The sequence below is a fragment of the Meriones unguiculatus genome, chromosome 4 (genome assembly GCF_030254825.1).
Source record: "Meriones unguiculatus strain TT.TT164.6M chromosome 4, Bangor_MerUng_6.1, whole genome shotgun sequence".
In the NCBI taxonomy this organism is placed as follows: Eukaryota; Metazoa; Chordata; class Mammalia; order Rodentia; family Muridae; genus Meriones; species Meriones unguiculatus.
In genome coordinates, this window is record NC_083352.1 from 93,317,899 (window position 1) to 93,333,440 (window position 15,542).

Below are 15,542 nucleotides of genomic sequence, written 5' to 3' on the forward strand. Positions count from 1 at the left end.
GTTAGAAGGGCCAGATGGTACTGGTACCTGTCTTAAATCCCAATACTCAGGAGGCAGAGACAGGCCGATCTCTGTGATTCCAAGGTCAGCTTGGTCTACTGAGTGAGTTCCAGGACATCAAGGGATATTCGGAGAAACCCTGTCTTGAAAAACCAAAACCAAACCAAACCACCAGCTGGTATACAAAAGGCACAGTAAAGAATTCCCCTCAACTCAGATATTTTTGGTCAGAACCTGCTGAAATGTCTCGGCGGATCCTGCTAAGCCATCCATGGCTTTCTATTGGCCTTAGGAATAAATCTGAAATCCCTAACGTTGTTGCAAAGGGACAAAGTCACCTGTCTGTGGCTGATACCATTCTCTCCTCCTCCAGCCCAAGCAGATCCCCGATAGCTGTTGCCTCCCAACTGGTTGGTATCTTCCTAGGTGCATCTCATGGCTCGGATGCACTTTCAGGCAACCCTCTCCTTCTCTGCTTGCAGACCCTCTTCCTCCAGGGCTCTGCCTGGCTTCTGATTGCTGCCTTCCTCTCTTTTCAGTCCCGTGATCTCTTGCTTTATTTATAACCGTTTGCTCAGCATGTGTCTTTCCTTTCTGGTCTGAAATCCCCTCAGGGCCAGAAGAGTCTCTTCTGGGTTCCTTCTTCCTTGGCAAAGACCTTGAATGTGGCAGATTCTTCATAATTACTAGCTATGGACTGTGTGAGAGTTAGCTTTTGCTGCCAAACTAATGACAACCTAGAATTACCTGTGAGGAGAGTCTCTGTAAAGGATTGTCTATATTAGGTTGGCCTGTGGCACTTCTTGGAGGGAGGAGGGTTTGACTTAAGTTAACTGGTGTGAGATGACCCGGTCCACTATGGGCGGCACCATCTGTAGGCAAGGGAGGCCTGAACATGCAAGGCGGAAAAATCTACCTGAGTACAAGCACGTACGGATTCATTGCTCTCTGCTCTTGACAGCGGGTGTGATGTAAACAACTGTCTCAGATTCTTACTTCTGTGTGGTAGACGGTAACCTGGAACTGTGACCTAAAGTAAACCCGTTCTCCCCTACGTATTTCTCCCCTACAGTTATTTTACCAAAGCTACAGAACTGGAACCAGTACACAGGTCTAACCAGTTGTTGGGCTAGGAAAACAAACCTAGCCTTTGTGAGGCTCAGTTTTTTCCAAATTGGGAGAATGCCTACCTTCCTCCTGGGGCAGCTAAGGGTGTTAAGGGAATAGTTTCACATGGGTGCAGTACTGTTCAGCTTAGAATGGTTGTGGCTGAAGGCGCCTGCATCTGAGGTACAACTGGGAACCTCACTGCAGGGGCCACACTGGTGGAAGGGAAGCCAGCTGCATAATCACAGCGTGCTTAGAGCTGGGAGTACTCGTCCTCAATCTGGCCTCTCAAAGCCCCATCTCCAGTGACCACATCTCTTTGTCCGCGGGTGCTGCCTGGTCACCCCTGAACTGCTCCCCCAGCTTCGGCTCTGATCCCAAGCTGCGGTTCATGTTCTTCATCACCATCGTCGTCAGCGTCATTGTCATTGATGGTACCCAGACCCAGAGAAACTGTTTCCAGCCATCCTTCCTGCAGCTGGGGAGTTGATCAGTGATCTTGTCAGGAGTGAAGGTTCCCTCCTTGTGCAGCCTGTCACCTGATCATGGACGACCAAAGAAAACCAACAGGGGGAACAACAGGGGGAAATGTATCTGGCAGCCAAGATGCTCTTTACAAATGAAGAAATTGAGCAAACATCAGACAGAGTAAGCCACCCAGCACAGAGAACATGATGAGGAGATAACAAAGAGCGGCAAGCGCATAGACAGCCAGCTCATTCATCCCCTCCACAGAGCCTGGGTTCCCCTGCCCAGCCCCCAAAGCTCACCGTAACGTGTCCTTGGGTGAGACACAGTCTTTCCTCCTCCATCCTAAATTGGCCCACCCATCTGGGAACCCACCAAGCTGGCCAATTGCCCTGCGCCTCAATGAAAAATGAAACTTTTCAAATCTTTATCGCACAGGTGGTTACAGTTAGGAACAAAGAGCCCAGCTCAACTCCCCCTGGTGACGGGGAGGCAGGGACATGGGTCTTCCTTGATATTTACATTTTCAGAGAGATGTTTCCCAGGCCTAAAAAAAAAAAAAAAAAAAAAAATTCCTGGTTAATGATGCTGGCCAGAAACTCGTTCAGGCCTTGAAGAAAAAGCTGACAGAGTGCTTCAAAACCACAATTAAATCGGGAATTCTGCTGCTGCTACCAGTGCCAGGGTGAACCCTGAGGGTGGCATGGCCCATGAAAATTAGACACAAGAAAGCAAATTCCACATGAACCCCTTACAGGAAACTTTTAGCAAAGAGAATGTAGGTTCAAGGTTATTAAGGTCAAGAGAAAGGAAGAAAATGGGGGTTACTTTTTTTTGGAAAAATTAAAATTACCTGTGTGTGTGTGTGTGTGTGTGTGTGTGTGTGTGTTTTGCCTGTCTGCATGTATGACTGTGTACCACATGTGTGCCTGGTACTCCTGGAACTGGCATTACAGTAGTTGTGAGCCTCATGGTGGGTGAGGGGAATTGAACCTAGGAGCTCTGGAAGAGCAGCCAGTGCTTTTAACTGCTGAGCCACCTCTCCTGACCTTTCTCTTTGGGTTACTTCTTAATGAATGCTGACTTTCTGACCGGGGCAATGAAAAATCTGGGCCATGGATGGATGTTTTTAATGCTACCGCACTGTAGTGGCAGTGCTTAGGAGGCACACTGTCTACTTTGCTTCCTTCCCCAGTGTTAAAATAAAAACAAAGCCCACGCACAGACTTTACCTGCCAAGGGAGCAGGGAATACATGGACAGACACATTTCTCAAGGAAATGATTTAAGAAGTGAAGCTATAATAGGGCACTAGTTCAGTGTATAAGAGGGTCTGGGTTTCATCCCAACACTAGAAAAAAAATGAGAAATGATGTATCTGTCTGTGTCTGTCTGTCTGTCTGTCTGTCTCTCTGTCTATCTCTCTCTGTCTCTGTCTCTCTCTCTCACACACACACACCTGTATGTGCCAGGTGTGGTGGCACACACCTTTAATCCCAGCACTAGGGAGGCAGAGACAGGAAGATCTATGTGGGTTTGAGGCCAGCTTGGTGTACATATTGACATATAGCAGAGTCAGGACTACATAGAAAGACCCTGCCTCAATCAATCAATCAATCAACCAATCAATCACTAAATGCCACATACTTGTGCTCTAGCTAAACTGCCCAGATCCATGACTGTTTCTTGAGCTTCAACCACCCAGGTGGGAGAGGGATGTTCTAAATAAGGACATTTGTGGTTTTCCACCCACTATTAGACCTTTAAAACAAGGGACCACAATTGAGTGGCCCCCCTCTTCCAGGAAAAAGCAAAGGCTGAAGTCCTGAATCCAGCCATAGAAGGAACCGAACCCCTTCCAGAAAGGGCTTGCACATGGTTCTGACAGCTTAGTAGAGCCTTGTGGGGACCGGCTGGATCACATATTAACCCCAACTGCTCAGATGTAAGTACCTCTTGCCTATACGTGGACGGTTCCCAGGAGCCCATGGCTCCAGCACCAGGTGAGATCCATCACCCTCTGCACTCATGCACACATACCCCAACACAGACATGCACTTAGAGACTAAATTTTAAAAGAAGGTAATCAATCATGTCAGTTTGCCAACATTGCCTTGAGGGTCATTGGCCTATTTCCTTCCCTCTTCCCAATGTGGCCATACTGAATAAGACTTTTCTTATGCTTTTTGAGAGCCTCTCTTTTCAACTAGTGTGTTATATGCATGAATCTAGCTTGCTGGGATTGCTGAGACCCCAGCCACGCTTTGACCTGAAAAGCTGTGATAAAGATCCCACCCCCCACTTCTTGGTTAAAGGAACCTGTACAAGCCACAAATCTCAGGCCCCATCCTTCCTGCCCCATCCCACTGGCTCCTCAGAGGCCCAGTGTTTCTAATAAAGGGAGCACATTTCACTAGACTGCCTGTGGGAGTGTTTCTAGTCATCTTCAGCTGTGGGCTCAGGTGTCTACGTGGGAGTGTTTCCGGTTATCTTCTTCTGTGGGCGTCAGCGCCCATCTCGCACACAGACTCCACAGTTCAGGTGGAGGGAGACTTAGGACTCACCCCAACACCACCTCAACACCTTCAACAGTGCTACCTGTTCTCAGGATAAGCGCAGTCAGCCCTTGGTGGGCTCTGCGCTGTGGATTCACCCAACCAGCAAAAGGACCGGGGCTCAAAAACATTCTAACAAGCCAGATGTGATGCCACATTCCTGTAATCCCCAAAACTCATGCAGGCTGAGGCAGCAGGGCTGAGAGTTTGAGGTCAGCCTTGCTACATAGCTAGAACTTGTTTAAAAAACATCAACAGATGGGCTTGGGTGGAGTGGTTGCCAGCATGTATGACCAGAGGTTCTCAGCCCGTGGGTGGCGACCATATTTCCAATGGTTTTAGGGACCCCAACCATGAATTTATTTTCGTTGCTACTTCATAGTTGTAATGTTGCTATGAAGCGAGGGGTGGGTGCCTCAGTTTCTACAACCATTGGAAATAACGTGTTTCCCAATATTGTGCCCCAACAGGTTCTGAGTCACTGCCCTAGGTTGTAACCCCAACATTAAATAAACTGCTGTAAGGATTGCCTGCCTGTAATCTTAGCACTTGGGAGGTGGAGGCAGGAGAATCAGGAGTTCAAGTTCACCTTGGCTACACAGTGAGTTTGAGGCTAGACTAAGCTACTCGAGTGTTTTTTCAAGACAGGGTTTCTCTGTGTAGATCTGGCTGTCCTGGAACTCACTGTGTAGAGTAAGCTGTCCTTGAACTCAGAAATCTGCCTGTCTCTGCCTCCCCAGCGCTGGGATTTTAAAACTGCATCTGTATTGCATATGTGTAGACTTGTTGTCCCCTGAGCATACAGAAAACAACTGCTTATCCAGCGTTTGTTCTGTCCTATGTATTGCAGGTCACCTACAGGTCACTTAGACACAGGGAGGCTGCATGTAGGTTATAGACAAATGCAATGCCACTTGATGGAAGGGGTCTGAGCCTGACCAGACCTGGCCTGTTTGGCCACCACCATCAGACAGCCACTGAAGTAAAGCGTTTTGCAAGGAACAGTGTATTTGTAAAGTGGAGGAGCATCCAGATGTGGGCCCCACGCCTCCCAAAAACCAGATGTTGCTTTTCTTTATGAGATAAAGAAGTAGGGAGGAGATGGCCCCGTGGTTAAAAGAGCCTACAGCTCTGTCAGAGGACCCGAGTTCAATTCCCAGCACTCACGTTAGACTGCTCTCAGCTGCCCATCACCCCAGCTCCAGGGGATCCAATGCCCACCCTCCCCTGGTCCTCAGGGCACCTGTACACATGTGGTACACCCACACAGACACTGATACACAGAAGTTAATTTTTTTTTTAAGGAAAAGAAGTTGAAGTGACTGGACACAGGCTCTTATGGGTCTGGTCAGTGGTAATTATTGCTCATGCTTCTCCATGTGTATGGTAGGAATGTCATAGGAATGTGTGATCCGAGGGTGGTTATTTATGCCTCTTGATATCAAAAGGCCACTTTGTCACTGACTTGAATGGGTCCAGGTGAAGAATTGATGACTTAGGTTAGGCAGTTTAAAATGTCCTCTATTTCTAGCTCTGGGGGATCTGGCGCCCTCCTCTGGCCTCCTCAAGCACCTGCACTCACGTGCTCATACTCACCCACCCCAACACTTCCACACCCTGCCGCACTTAAATCTTAAAAATTTTGGACAGTACTATACTTGCGTAGGAGGCACTGTGATCACATTCACCGCCAACTACGCCCTGTCATCCCCTCTCACTTTTTCTGACCCCTTCCTACCAAGCAGCCCCTAGCCTGCCCTATACCACCCTACCGCCATGCCCTCTTCTTCTTTCCTTTTCTCCTCTAGGCCCGGTGCAGGCAGTCACAGCTGCTGTGTGTCCATGATTGCAATGGCCCTATCATATCCTTAAGACAGTATCCCACGGTGCTCCTCCCCATGCTCAATTCCCAGCTGGATCTGAGGCCTGTTCCATGGGTGGGAATACTTTTTTGACACCACAGAACTAGTCTAAAACTGCCTGTCTATATCTGGGGAGGCCCTAGGTGGGGGAAATCTACCAATGTTTTGTCATTGGACATGTGGTTAAACTGCCTTCTAAATATTTATGTTTATATCATAAACTAAGCCTTTTCTGGCAGTGTGTGACAGTCAGTCAAAGCGGGGACTTGTAACATGGTCAAAATGCTAACCAAAATGCTGACAGTAATTTCTGAGTGCTTGGTCCCAAACAGGGGTTGGCGGTTTTGAAAACAGTAGCCTTCCCTTCTCTGAAAATTCACCTAAACAACTATTATCTGAGGTGTTACTGTGAGAAGACCCAGTTGTGGAGACTTAACGATACAGAGCTCAGCGGTGTGACCTCTAAACCCAGAGACTTTTAAAGCTAACTAAAAGCAAATGACTTCATAGCACACAGAGCTTGGGGGGGGGGTAATCCGGTGTTTCCTCTGTCTCATGAGAAACTATGGATTTGGGGTATCTCAGGGATCTCCCCGCCATGCCCTCCTCCATACTGAGAGACAACTACATTCCTCCCCCCACCCTACCCCCGACCGGGTCTACCTCCTGTCTTGCCTAGGGCCTTTGCTGACAATTCTGTTTCCCAGGCAGAGTGGCTGTGAAAAGCATGTTGTGTTGGTAAGCTGTCCTGTGCTATTCGAGCTCATGGGGAAGCTGGCTCCAGAAGCACGGTCCGATTCTCTACTTCAAGCACAGCTGTAACCAGCGTCCTCCTGTGAGCCCCCTAGAGGTGGGCTCACCCTCCCTACCTCTGTGACCAGGGAAGGGAAAAAAACAGCAAAACAGGCCAAGAGTAAGAGCCCCGTGTCCTTGGGGCAAAGCGTTTTGCACAGAGGTTACTGTCGTTTGTCTCACGATAGAAAAATACTTTCAGTAGAGATCGGAAGCTCAGCAATGGAAACAAAGTTGCAACAGGAACTCCAGCTCACAGCCTCAGTTTCCCCAGTTAATTTCAGCTGGATGTTTTGAGTGCCTCATCTGGTGGATATTTTGTTTCCCCCTTTGTCTTTATTCTTTCACTGTGGCTTGTTGCCTACCTAATCAAGTAACTAATTCAAAAAAACAAAACAAAACAAAACAAAAAAAACACAAATCATTGCCCTCATACAGAAAATAGGTAAATAAGTAAATTTTTGCTGGAGAGAAGGCTCAGCAGTTATAAGCACAGTTATAACCTCTGGCTTTTCTAGAGGACCTGGTTCAATTCCCAGCATCCACATGGAGGCTCAACTGTCTACAGCTGAAGTCCTATGGGCTCTGATACCCTCTTCTGCAGTGCAGATAAACATGCTTACAAAAGGCCCATATACGTGAAATAAATTTAAAGCCAAATCATGGCTGCTGTGGACCATTCTCTGGACCGGTCGGAGCTGACTGTGAGTGCTAACTCACCCACCAGCACAGGCAGACCCTGGGATTTGCAGGCCTGGGGCTTACCCTGTTTGTACTCTCATCTAAGGAAGGGAACCCTTACATGGGAATTGGCAAATGCTTGCTGAGGAGGAGGAATTCCCCAGTCCAGTCTTTATCTCCCCACTGCTTTCCATGAGATGGTCAAGTCAAGGAAAGCAGGGCTCCCATCCAGCGAGGCCAGATGTGGGCCCCCCTGTAATTCCAGGACTTTGGAGGCCGAGACAGGAGGCTTGCAAGTTTGAGGCCAGCCTGAGTTTTCTAGTAATATCGTTTCCAAAAAAAAAAAAAAAAAAAAAAAAAAAAAAAAAAAAAAAAAAAAGTGTCAAGGGTTGTGGGGGTCGGGAGAGAGCTCAAAATGCATGCAAGCATAGGACCTGAGTTGATTTCCAGAATTCATGTTAGAAATGAAAGAAAGAGAGCCTGGAGAGACGGCTCAGCACTTCAGAGCACACACGGCTCTTCCAGAGGACCCGGGTTCTGCTCCCAGAAGCCACACCAGGCAGCTCTGAGCTGCCCGTGATTCCAACCCCAGGAGACCCACAGCTTCCTCTGGCATTGGCAAGCATGTGGCATAGACATACACACGAATACAAATGAATATCAATAAAAAAGCCACAAAGCGTTTTTAAAATTTTAAAAAGAAAAGAATAACAGAAAAGTCAGGTGTGGTACTGAGGGCTTGTAGTCCCAGCCCCAGGGAGGTGTAGACAGGCAGGTCCCTGGGGCTTTCGGCCCCCAGCCAGAAGGAATCAGGGTGTTCCAGGTTAGTAAGAAACCATGTCTCAAAAAATAAGGTGGGTAGTTCCTGAGGAATGAGAGTTAAGCTCTGGCATGTGCACACACACACTCACACTCACCCACATACACGCATGCACACACACATACTGCCTGCACAAATGCCACCGCCACCACCATCACCACCACTAACAAATTAGAGTCTAGGGATGTCACTTAGTGGAAGAGTGCTTGCCCAGCATGCACAAAGCTGTGTGTTTTATCAAAACAAAACAAAACAAAAAGAAATAAAAACAAAAACAAACAAACAAACAAACAAACAAAAAACCCTGAGGGGCTGGAGAGACTCCTCAGAGGTTACGAACATGCACTGCTCTGGCAAAGGAGTTTGGTTCCCAGCACCAATGTCAGGTGGGTCACAACGCCTGTAAACTCCAGTACTGGGGATCTGACGCCCTCTTCTGACCTCTGTGGGCACTACAGTGTGAGCAAACACTGTTGCTAAAATCCCTTCCCTGGGAGAGACATAAACATCACATATGACTCATCCTATGGTCCCAATGGCACACTGAGGCACGAGTCCACCAAGTGGGCAACCAATGGGTTTATGAGGCTTTTTTACGGAGTAAACTGAGGAGCATAAGTGGGCTCAAAGCAGCCACATTGGAGGGTGTGTATCCAGCATGGATGGTGGCTTCCCCATGGCCATGTAGATGGAAGGTCTCTCTGGATCTAGAGAGATACATGGCTGGTCCAGCCAGCCTCACTTTCCCTTCATGGTTTGTCCGACCCTTTCACCTTTCTTGAGTGTTCTATAAAAAGGCATTTTATTGCTGGCATCTTCCCCACCATCGTATTTAACTGCCCTGCCAGCCCTCTCCCTTATTTTTGCCCTCTGGAAGATGAGGTTTGCTGGCCAGTGTCTCCTCGCTAGATTCTGACGGAATGGATGAGAATTCCACAAGTGACCGGTTGGATTATGCTTTTGTGAAAGAGGAGAACTAGACTCTTTGGGAGTCTGGCTGTGGCGGTCAGGAAAATGGTCCCGGACATATCCCTATGTTGATTCCCAGAAGCTGATGAATAGCTTTAGACAGACCTTATGCTAAGTGACCTGAGGCCAGAGTCATTACACAGGCCTTCAGAAAGATGAGGTGGGAGGGCTTAGGTCAAAGAATAGCTGGTGTTGAGAAACAATTGCTTGAGTGAAGCTGGGCCATAGGCCAAGGAATTTATGAAGCTTCCAGGAGCTGGAGAAGGCAAGGAAACACTAAACAGTAACAAACTCACCCGATTCTCCCTCCCCACCTCTCTCCCTTGCTTTCTCCCTCTCCCTCCATTTTCTTTATGGTCTAACTATGGGACGCAGGGCCTTGGGACATAGGGCCTTATGCACGATTGCCAAGCTCTCTGCTATTGAGCTACATCTGTGGCCGTTTGTTTCAGCTTTCTAACTCTGTTGCCGAGAATCAGCATCAAAGTGCAGGCTTAACACAACAAAGTTTCCTGAGCATGGTGGCACACACCTTTAATCCCAGTGCTCAGAAGACAGAGGCAATCGAAACTCTTTGGGAGTTTAAGGCCAGTCTGGTCTACATAGCAAGTTCCAGGCCACCGAGAGCTATGCCAAGAGACCTTATCTCAAAAAAACAGAAAAAGAAACAAACAAAAATCCCCACAAAGTGATTATCTAGCTCTGGAAGCCAGAAGTCCTTAGTGAGTCATACGGATACCGATAAGCTGTGCTCCTTACGGGATGTTGGGACAAGAGCCCTGTGTCTTTCTCAGCTTGCAGAGCCCTGCGTGTCATGAGAATTTTCTCTCCACAGCTGGGGAACCAAGCAACAACCTGCCTCTTCTCCCAGGGTCCGAATGACAAACCCAAGTAGTACTCCATTGGAGAGCCAGGGGGTTTGGGGCTGACTTAGAGAGCAGCGGTGAAGAGTTACAGCCAAGAGTGAGGGTGGCCTTGATGCAGGCGCCTGGCATCCAGTGCAGACAAAGATGGCATTATGGCTGCAGAGATGGAACCCCTAACCTTCCACCCTCATTCTCTACCTGAATGCTCCAGCACCTTCCCAGATTTACACTGCTTCTACATAGGACAGAATTGTCTACAATTGGTTGGGGGTTTGCTGGCTGGGTACTCAGGTGAGGGTCTCATGACTCTCCCCATTCCCTCCTTGTGTGAGGGGATGTCAGGAGTTAAGGAGCCCAGCTGTGTAGTGGCAGTTTGGCAATTCGGCTTGGAGGTTAGTCCTGTACAACACTGGGCTCGGAACCTCACCCTCCAACCTTTGCTGCAAAGGTGTGGCAGCCAAGGAGGAGGTTTAGGGCTGTTTGTTACTTAGCATTTCAGAGAGAGGTAGCTGATACCCAAAGGCAGAGAAGCCATGTTAATATATTGTACAGACAGAGTGCTGCCAAGCGGCTGGGGCTGATAGGGAGGATGATGGGGACAGACGCTAAGAGGGAGTGAAGGGTTAATTTCAGATCTGATGGGATTTCAAGTCACCATGGAAACACACCTTTGGGCATATATGGGGGGGCTTAACTAGATTACATTTATTGAGATGTAGAGACCCACCCTAAATGCAAGCAGCACAAAGATGGCGGAGGCCATGGGACGCTCCGTTGGGAAATGGGTGGAGGGGAAGGGAGCGGGGTTGGGAGGAGGTAGTGGTGGCCTTAAAGCTCTTGGGGAGGATGAGCCCAGCAGAGAAGGTTTTGATGGAGCTGGGGAGGAAGAGGTGGGGTTCAAGGTGCCAGCAAGCGAAGCGTGCACTCTGCATGCTGGGCAGAGGGGTTAGCTCACCCTCCCTGGTTCCTGGTGGCACTGAGTGAGTTTACCCAGAAGCACCACAGATGGTAGGTATGAAAGAGATCTTTCCACAAGGGGAAACCTGGGGGCGGTGGGTGCTTTTAGAGGAACAGGATGCCATTAGGTTTAGAGGCACAAGGGCAGGCTGCTCCTCCATAGACCTTGCACCTGAATTTGCTGCTGAGACTCCATTTCCATGAGTGTCTCTTCCAGACTTTCCAAAGCAAACTCACTTTACACGCTGCAGCATTTAACACACACTTCCGCTACTGCTGATTCATCTCTGAGGCTTTCTCCCAACTGACAGCTGTTTTAGCTTGTGACAATCCTGTGTTGGGCAGGCGGAGGAGGAGGACGAGGACAGTGTCACCTTTGGAGGTCTTCAAATCTTGCATACAGCAAGTTGAGGAGGGCTGAGACAGTGAGTCTCAAGTCACAGGACAGATATTATATGGTTCAAACCTATTATAAATATAAATATTATAAATATGCGTGTGTGCTGTATGCACACCTGTGTATGTGGTTGGACATGCCTGTGTGCTCCGAGGACAGATGAATAGAATAATGTAATGTAATGTAATGTAATAAACTTCTTTGAGGCAGTGTCTCTACTGAACCTGGAACTCACATGTTTCAGAGAGCTTGGTGGCAACAAGCCCCCATCCTCCTGTCTCTGTCCCCACAGCACTTGATTTATAGGACAGCATACCTGGCTTGTTTCATGAGTGTTAGGATGTGAATTTAGGTCTTCAAGGTTGCACAGCAAATGCTCTAGCCACGGAGCCAGCTTCTCACTCCTGTTCCTTGGCTTCTACCGTTTTGGTAATTTGCAAAGGGTAAGTGAAGGGGAACAAAAGTATTTTATCTTTTGTTTGTTTGTTTGTTTTGACACAGGGTTTCTTTGTGTATTCTTGGCTGTCCTGGACCAGGCTGGCCTTGAAGAACTGAGAGATTCACCTGCCTCTGCCTCCTGAGAGCTAGGATTAAAAGCTGGTGTCACTGCTCACCCATTTATTTTCTTTTGAGACAGAGTCTCATATATTTCAGGTGGGCTCTAAATTTTAACATAGCAAAGGATGACCTTGAAAATCTGACCCTCCTGCCTCCACCCCCTAAGTTGCTGGGATTTTGGACATGTCCTGTTACACCTGGATACAAGCATATTTTTTACTACATGAACGGGAAGCCCATGTGTATGTCCATGACATGATACATGTGTGGTGGCCTGAGGACAACTCCGCGCAGTCAGCTCTCTTCTTCAGGTGGGTTCCAGGAATCGAACTCTCATCGTTAGGTTTGGCGGCAAGCACCTTTACCCACTGAGGCATCTCACCACGCCAGGGAAGCCCATACTCTAGAGCAGTGGTCCTCAACCTTCCTAATGCTGAGACCCTTTACTACAGTTCCTCATGTTGTGGTCATCCCCAACCATAAAATTATTTTCACTGTCACTTTATGACTGTCATCTTGCTAGTGTTATAGACGGTATGTAAAACATCTGATATGGGAACCCCACGAAAGGGGTTGTGACCCACATGTTGAGTACCACTGCTCTAGACTGTTCTCCAGTGACTTAACACTGTTCTTGTTCTCCCTCCCTGTCACATACCATATGCCTTTGCCTCCTTTTCCTCCTTAGATTTATGCTTGTGAAGGTTCTGTTTTGCTGTAAACGTAAAAGGCTCACCTGGTTGCTAGGCAACAGGAGCTATACAGTTGGGAGGCATGTACTGTTAAGTCGTCTCTGGCTAACTCTCAGGCTGGACCCGTCAGAACTCCAGCCAGAGTAGGGGTCAGGTGGGAAGCTGGCTAAACATGCAGATGTGGAAGCCAGATCCAGAGCTGGTGCTATGGGGCGGGTGAGGGAGCTTTCAGGAATTGACTCTTTACACAGTGGCCTGAGAAGCCAAAAAAATAAAAAAATAGAAAAATAAATTCAGTGCTAAGCTTCATAAAGCTTCAGGGAGAAGCTGCTCACACCCACAAGGGAAATAAACTGAGGAAACTGCAAGAGGCAGAAGCCAGGCTTATTTATTTTCCTGTTGGACCCATCCCATCCCATCCCATCCCATCCCATCCCATCCCATCCTGTATCCATACCCACCTGGCCCCATCCCACCTCATGTATCACACATGTGTGAACTCATTTAGTCCTATCACGATCCAACAAATTACAACAAACCAACCTATTAGGTGGTGAAGGAATGAAGACACAGAGAAGGTGAGAAACTTACCCAAAGTTACAGTTAGGAAGTGGAGGAGCTGGGATTTGAACCAAGATCGGGCATCTCAGCAAATAACCAACATGGTGGATTAGAGTGTAGGTCCTGAGGCTGGACAGGCTGATTCTAGCCCCACCTGTGTCATTTACTAGGGCTTGACATTGTACAAGCTGCCTGGTCTCCTATGCCTCAGTTTCCCAAGCTTTGAATTGGAGAGTGAATAGTCACACACCACATGTACTGACAGGTCTGTCCATTTAGCCTGAGTTTCTCAGGATGTGTCCTGTCCCTAAGTGACACTCGGTTGTAGGTGACCTGTCAAAGTACCCCGTGAAGATCGGCTTTTCGTCACTGCTAGTGACTGTGTTAATTGGCTAATCTATTTTGTAGGCCAGCAAGGAGTAGGGCATGAGTGGCCTTGCCTGGTTCCTGCTGCATAGCTGACCTTCACCCATGCACTGGATCTTGAATGTGAGGCTCAGGGTCAGGGCTGAGAAGTCAGGAATTGCATGTGTGTGTACGTGGGGAGTGGGTGGTGCTCGTGCACATGCTATAGCATGCGTGTGGAGGTCAGAGGACAACTTTCAGGAAACAGTTCTCTCCTTCCATCTCGTGGGGCCCAGGGATTGAGCGTGAGATTTAGCAAGCACTTTACCTATAGATCTATGTCACTTAGAGCCCAGGAAATTGGTGGGACTGCCCTCCGGACTGTGTGGAGAAGCACATGGGAAGACACATCCCTCTGCCCCGTCTCACCCATCCATCCACTTACAGTTCCAACCCATCTGGCCATCTAAGCCACATGCCTCTCCATCAGCTGGCTTTGCATTAAAAAAAAAAAATGCACATGAGTGTTTTGCCTGCATAGGTCAGTGTCCTAGTGCATGCCTGGTGCCTGTGGAGATGAGAAGAGGGCATTAAATACCCTGGATCTGGAGGTGCAGGTGGCTGTGCGCTGCCATGTGTGTGGGTGCTGGGAACTGAACCTGAGTCCTCTATAAGAGCAGCCAGTGCTCCTAACCACTAAGCCTCCTTGCAGGGGCTTCTGATGTCTCTGTGTTGTGGAGCTGGGCCTGAAACCAGCTAGATTTGAGCTGCGGGGTCTTCAGGGCTGCAACATGGAAGGAAAGACCGAGTCATGGTGCTGCCTCTCTGGGGGCCCTCTAGTGGGTGTGGTTGTGATGGGGAGGAGGAGTGTTGTAGAGTGAGTCTACATGGGGAATGGAGACCTAGTCCCTCCCCCAACCCTGCCAGCATCGAGGAGTGTCCTCAGTCGCCATCAGGATAAAGAGTTCAATGGCCCAAGAGGGACCGTTGGATAAAACCGAGTCTTCTGGCCCCAAATCAGGACACCTGAGAGATTGCATCTTTCCAACAGTACACCCACCTCAGCTTCGTCTAGTACCAACGCATGCTTTCGGCATACCCAAGCCATGACTGTGGTAGGGGGATGTGTGACATTCCAACCCAGTACAAAAAAACACACACACCAACCCGCCGAGTCAGTCCATTTTTTTTTCTTTTTAATAGTTTAACCATAATGCAAACAAGCATAAGTAGACTTTGTGTTGAATCCCATAAAATGAGAAGATGAGGATTATATAGAAGAGAAGCATGCGAGAGCACAGCCTGGACAACCTCACGGAGGGCGTGTGGGCAGGTGGCGGTGCTGGAGCACACGGGACACTTGGCAGAGATTAGCAGCAGAGAGATGTCAGAGGTGTGGGGGGGGGCATCCAAGTTTCTGACAGCTTGTGTGTGGTGAGAAGGAACCCGGGCCCTGCACATTCTCCCCAGGGAACATCCTGTAACTCCTAAAACCCCACAGTGGACACCTCTGGGTGTAATCTGATCCCAAGTGGGACCTGGGACTTCCGGCAAGCAACTGCCGAGCTTGGAATGGGTCATACAGTCACAAGGACAACACAGCAACGGAAGTGGAGAGACAGAGCAGGGGGCAAAGATGGGGTGAGGGATGGGGAGAGGGGACAGCTTCAGACCTGGCTCGAGAGATGGTACCTTGGCTCATCCATCTTAAAAAAACAAAACAAAACAAAAAACAGCCACCCTCCGGCTTGGGAGCTTGCTATGCCAGCCTCCACAAAGCTTTTGGGTCTCAAGTTTGAAGCAGGTAAGAAGAAAGTCAACCACGGAACCATGGCAGGCTATGCTGACTTCCTGCACATCTGTAACCAGAAGGCTCACAGCATTGGGGTTCCATAGCCCTGGAGACCCAAAAG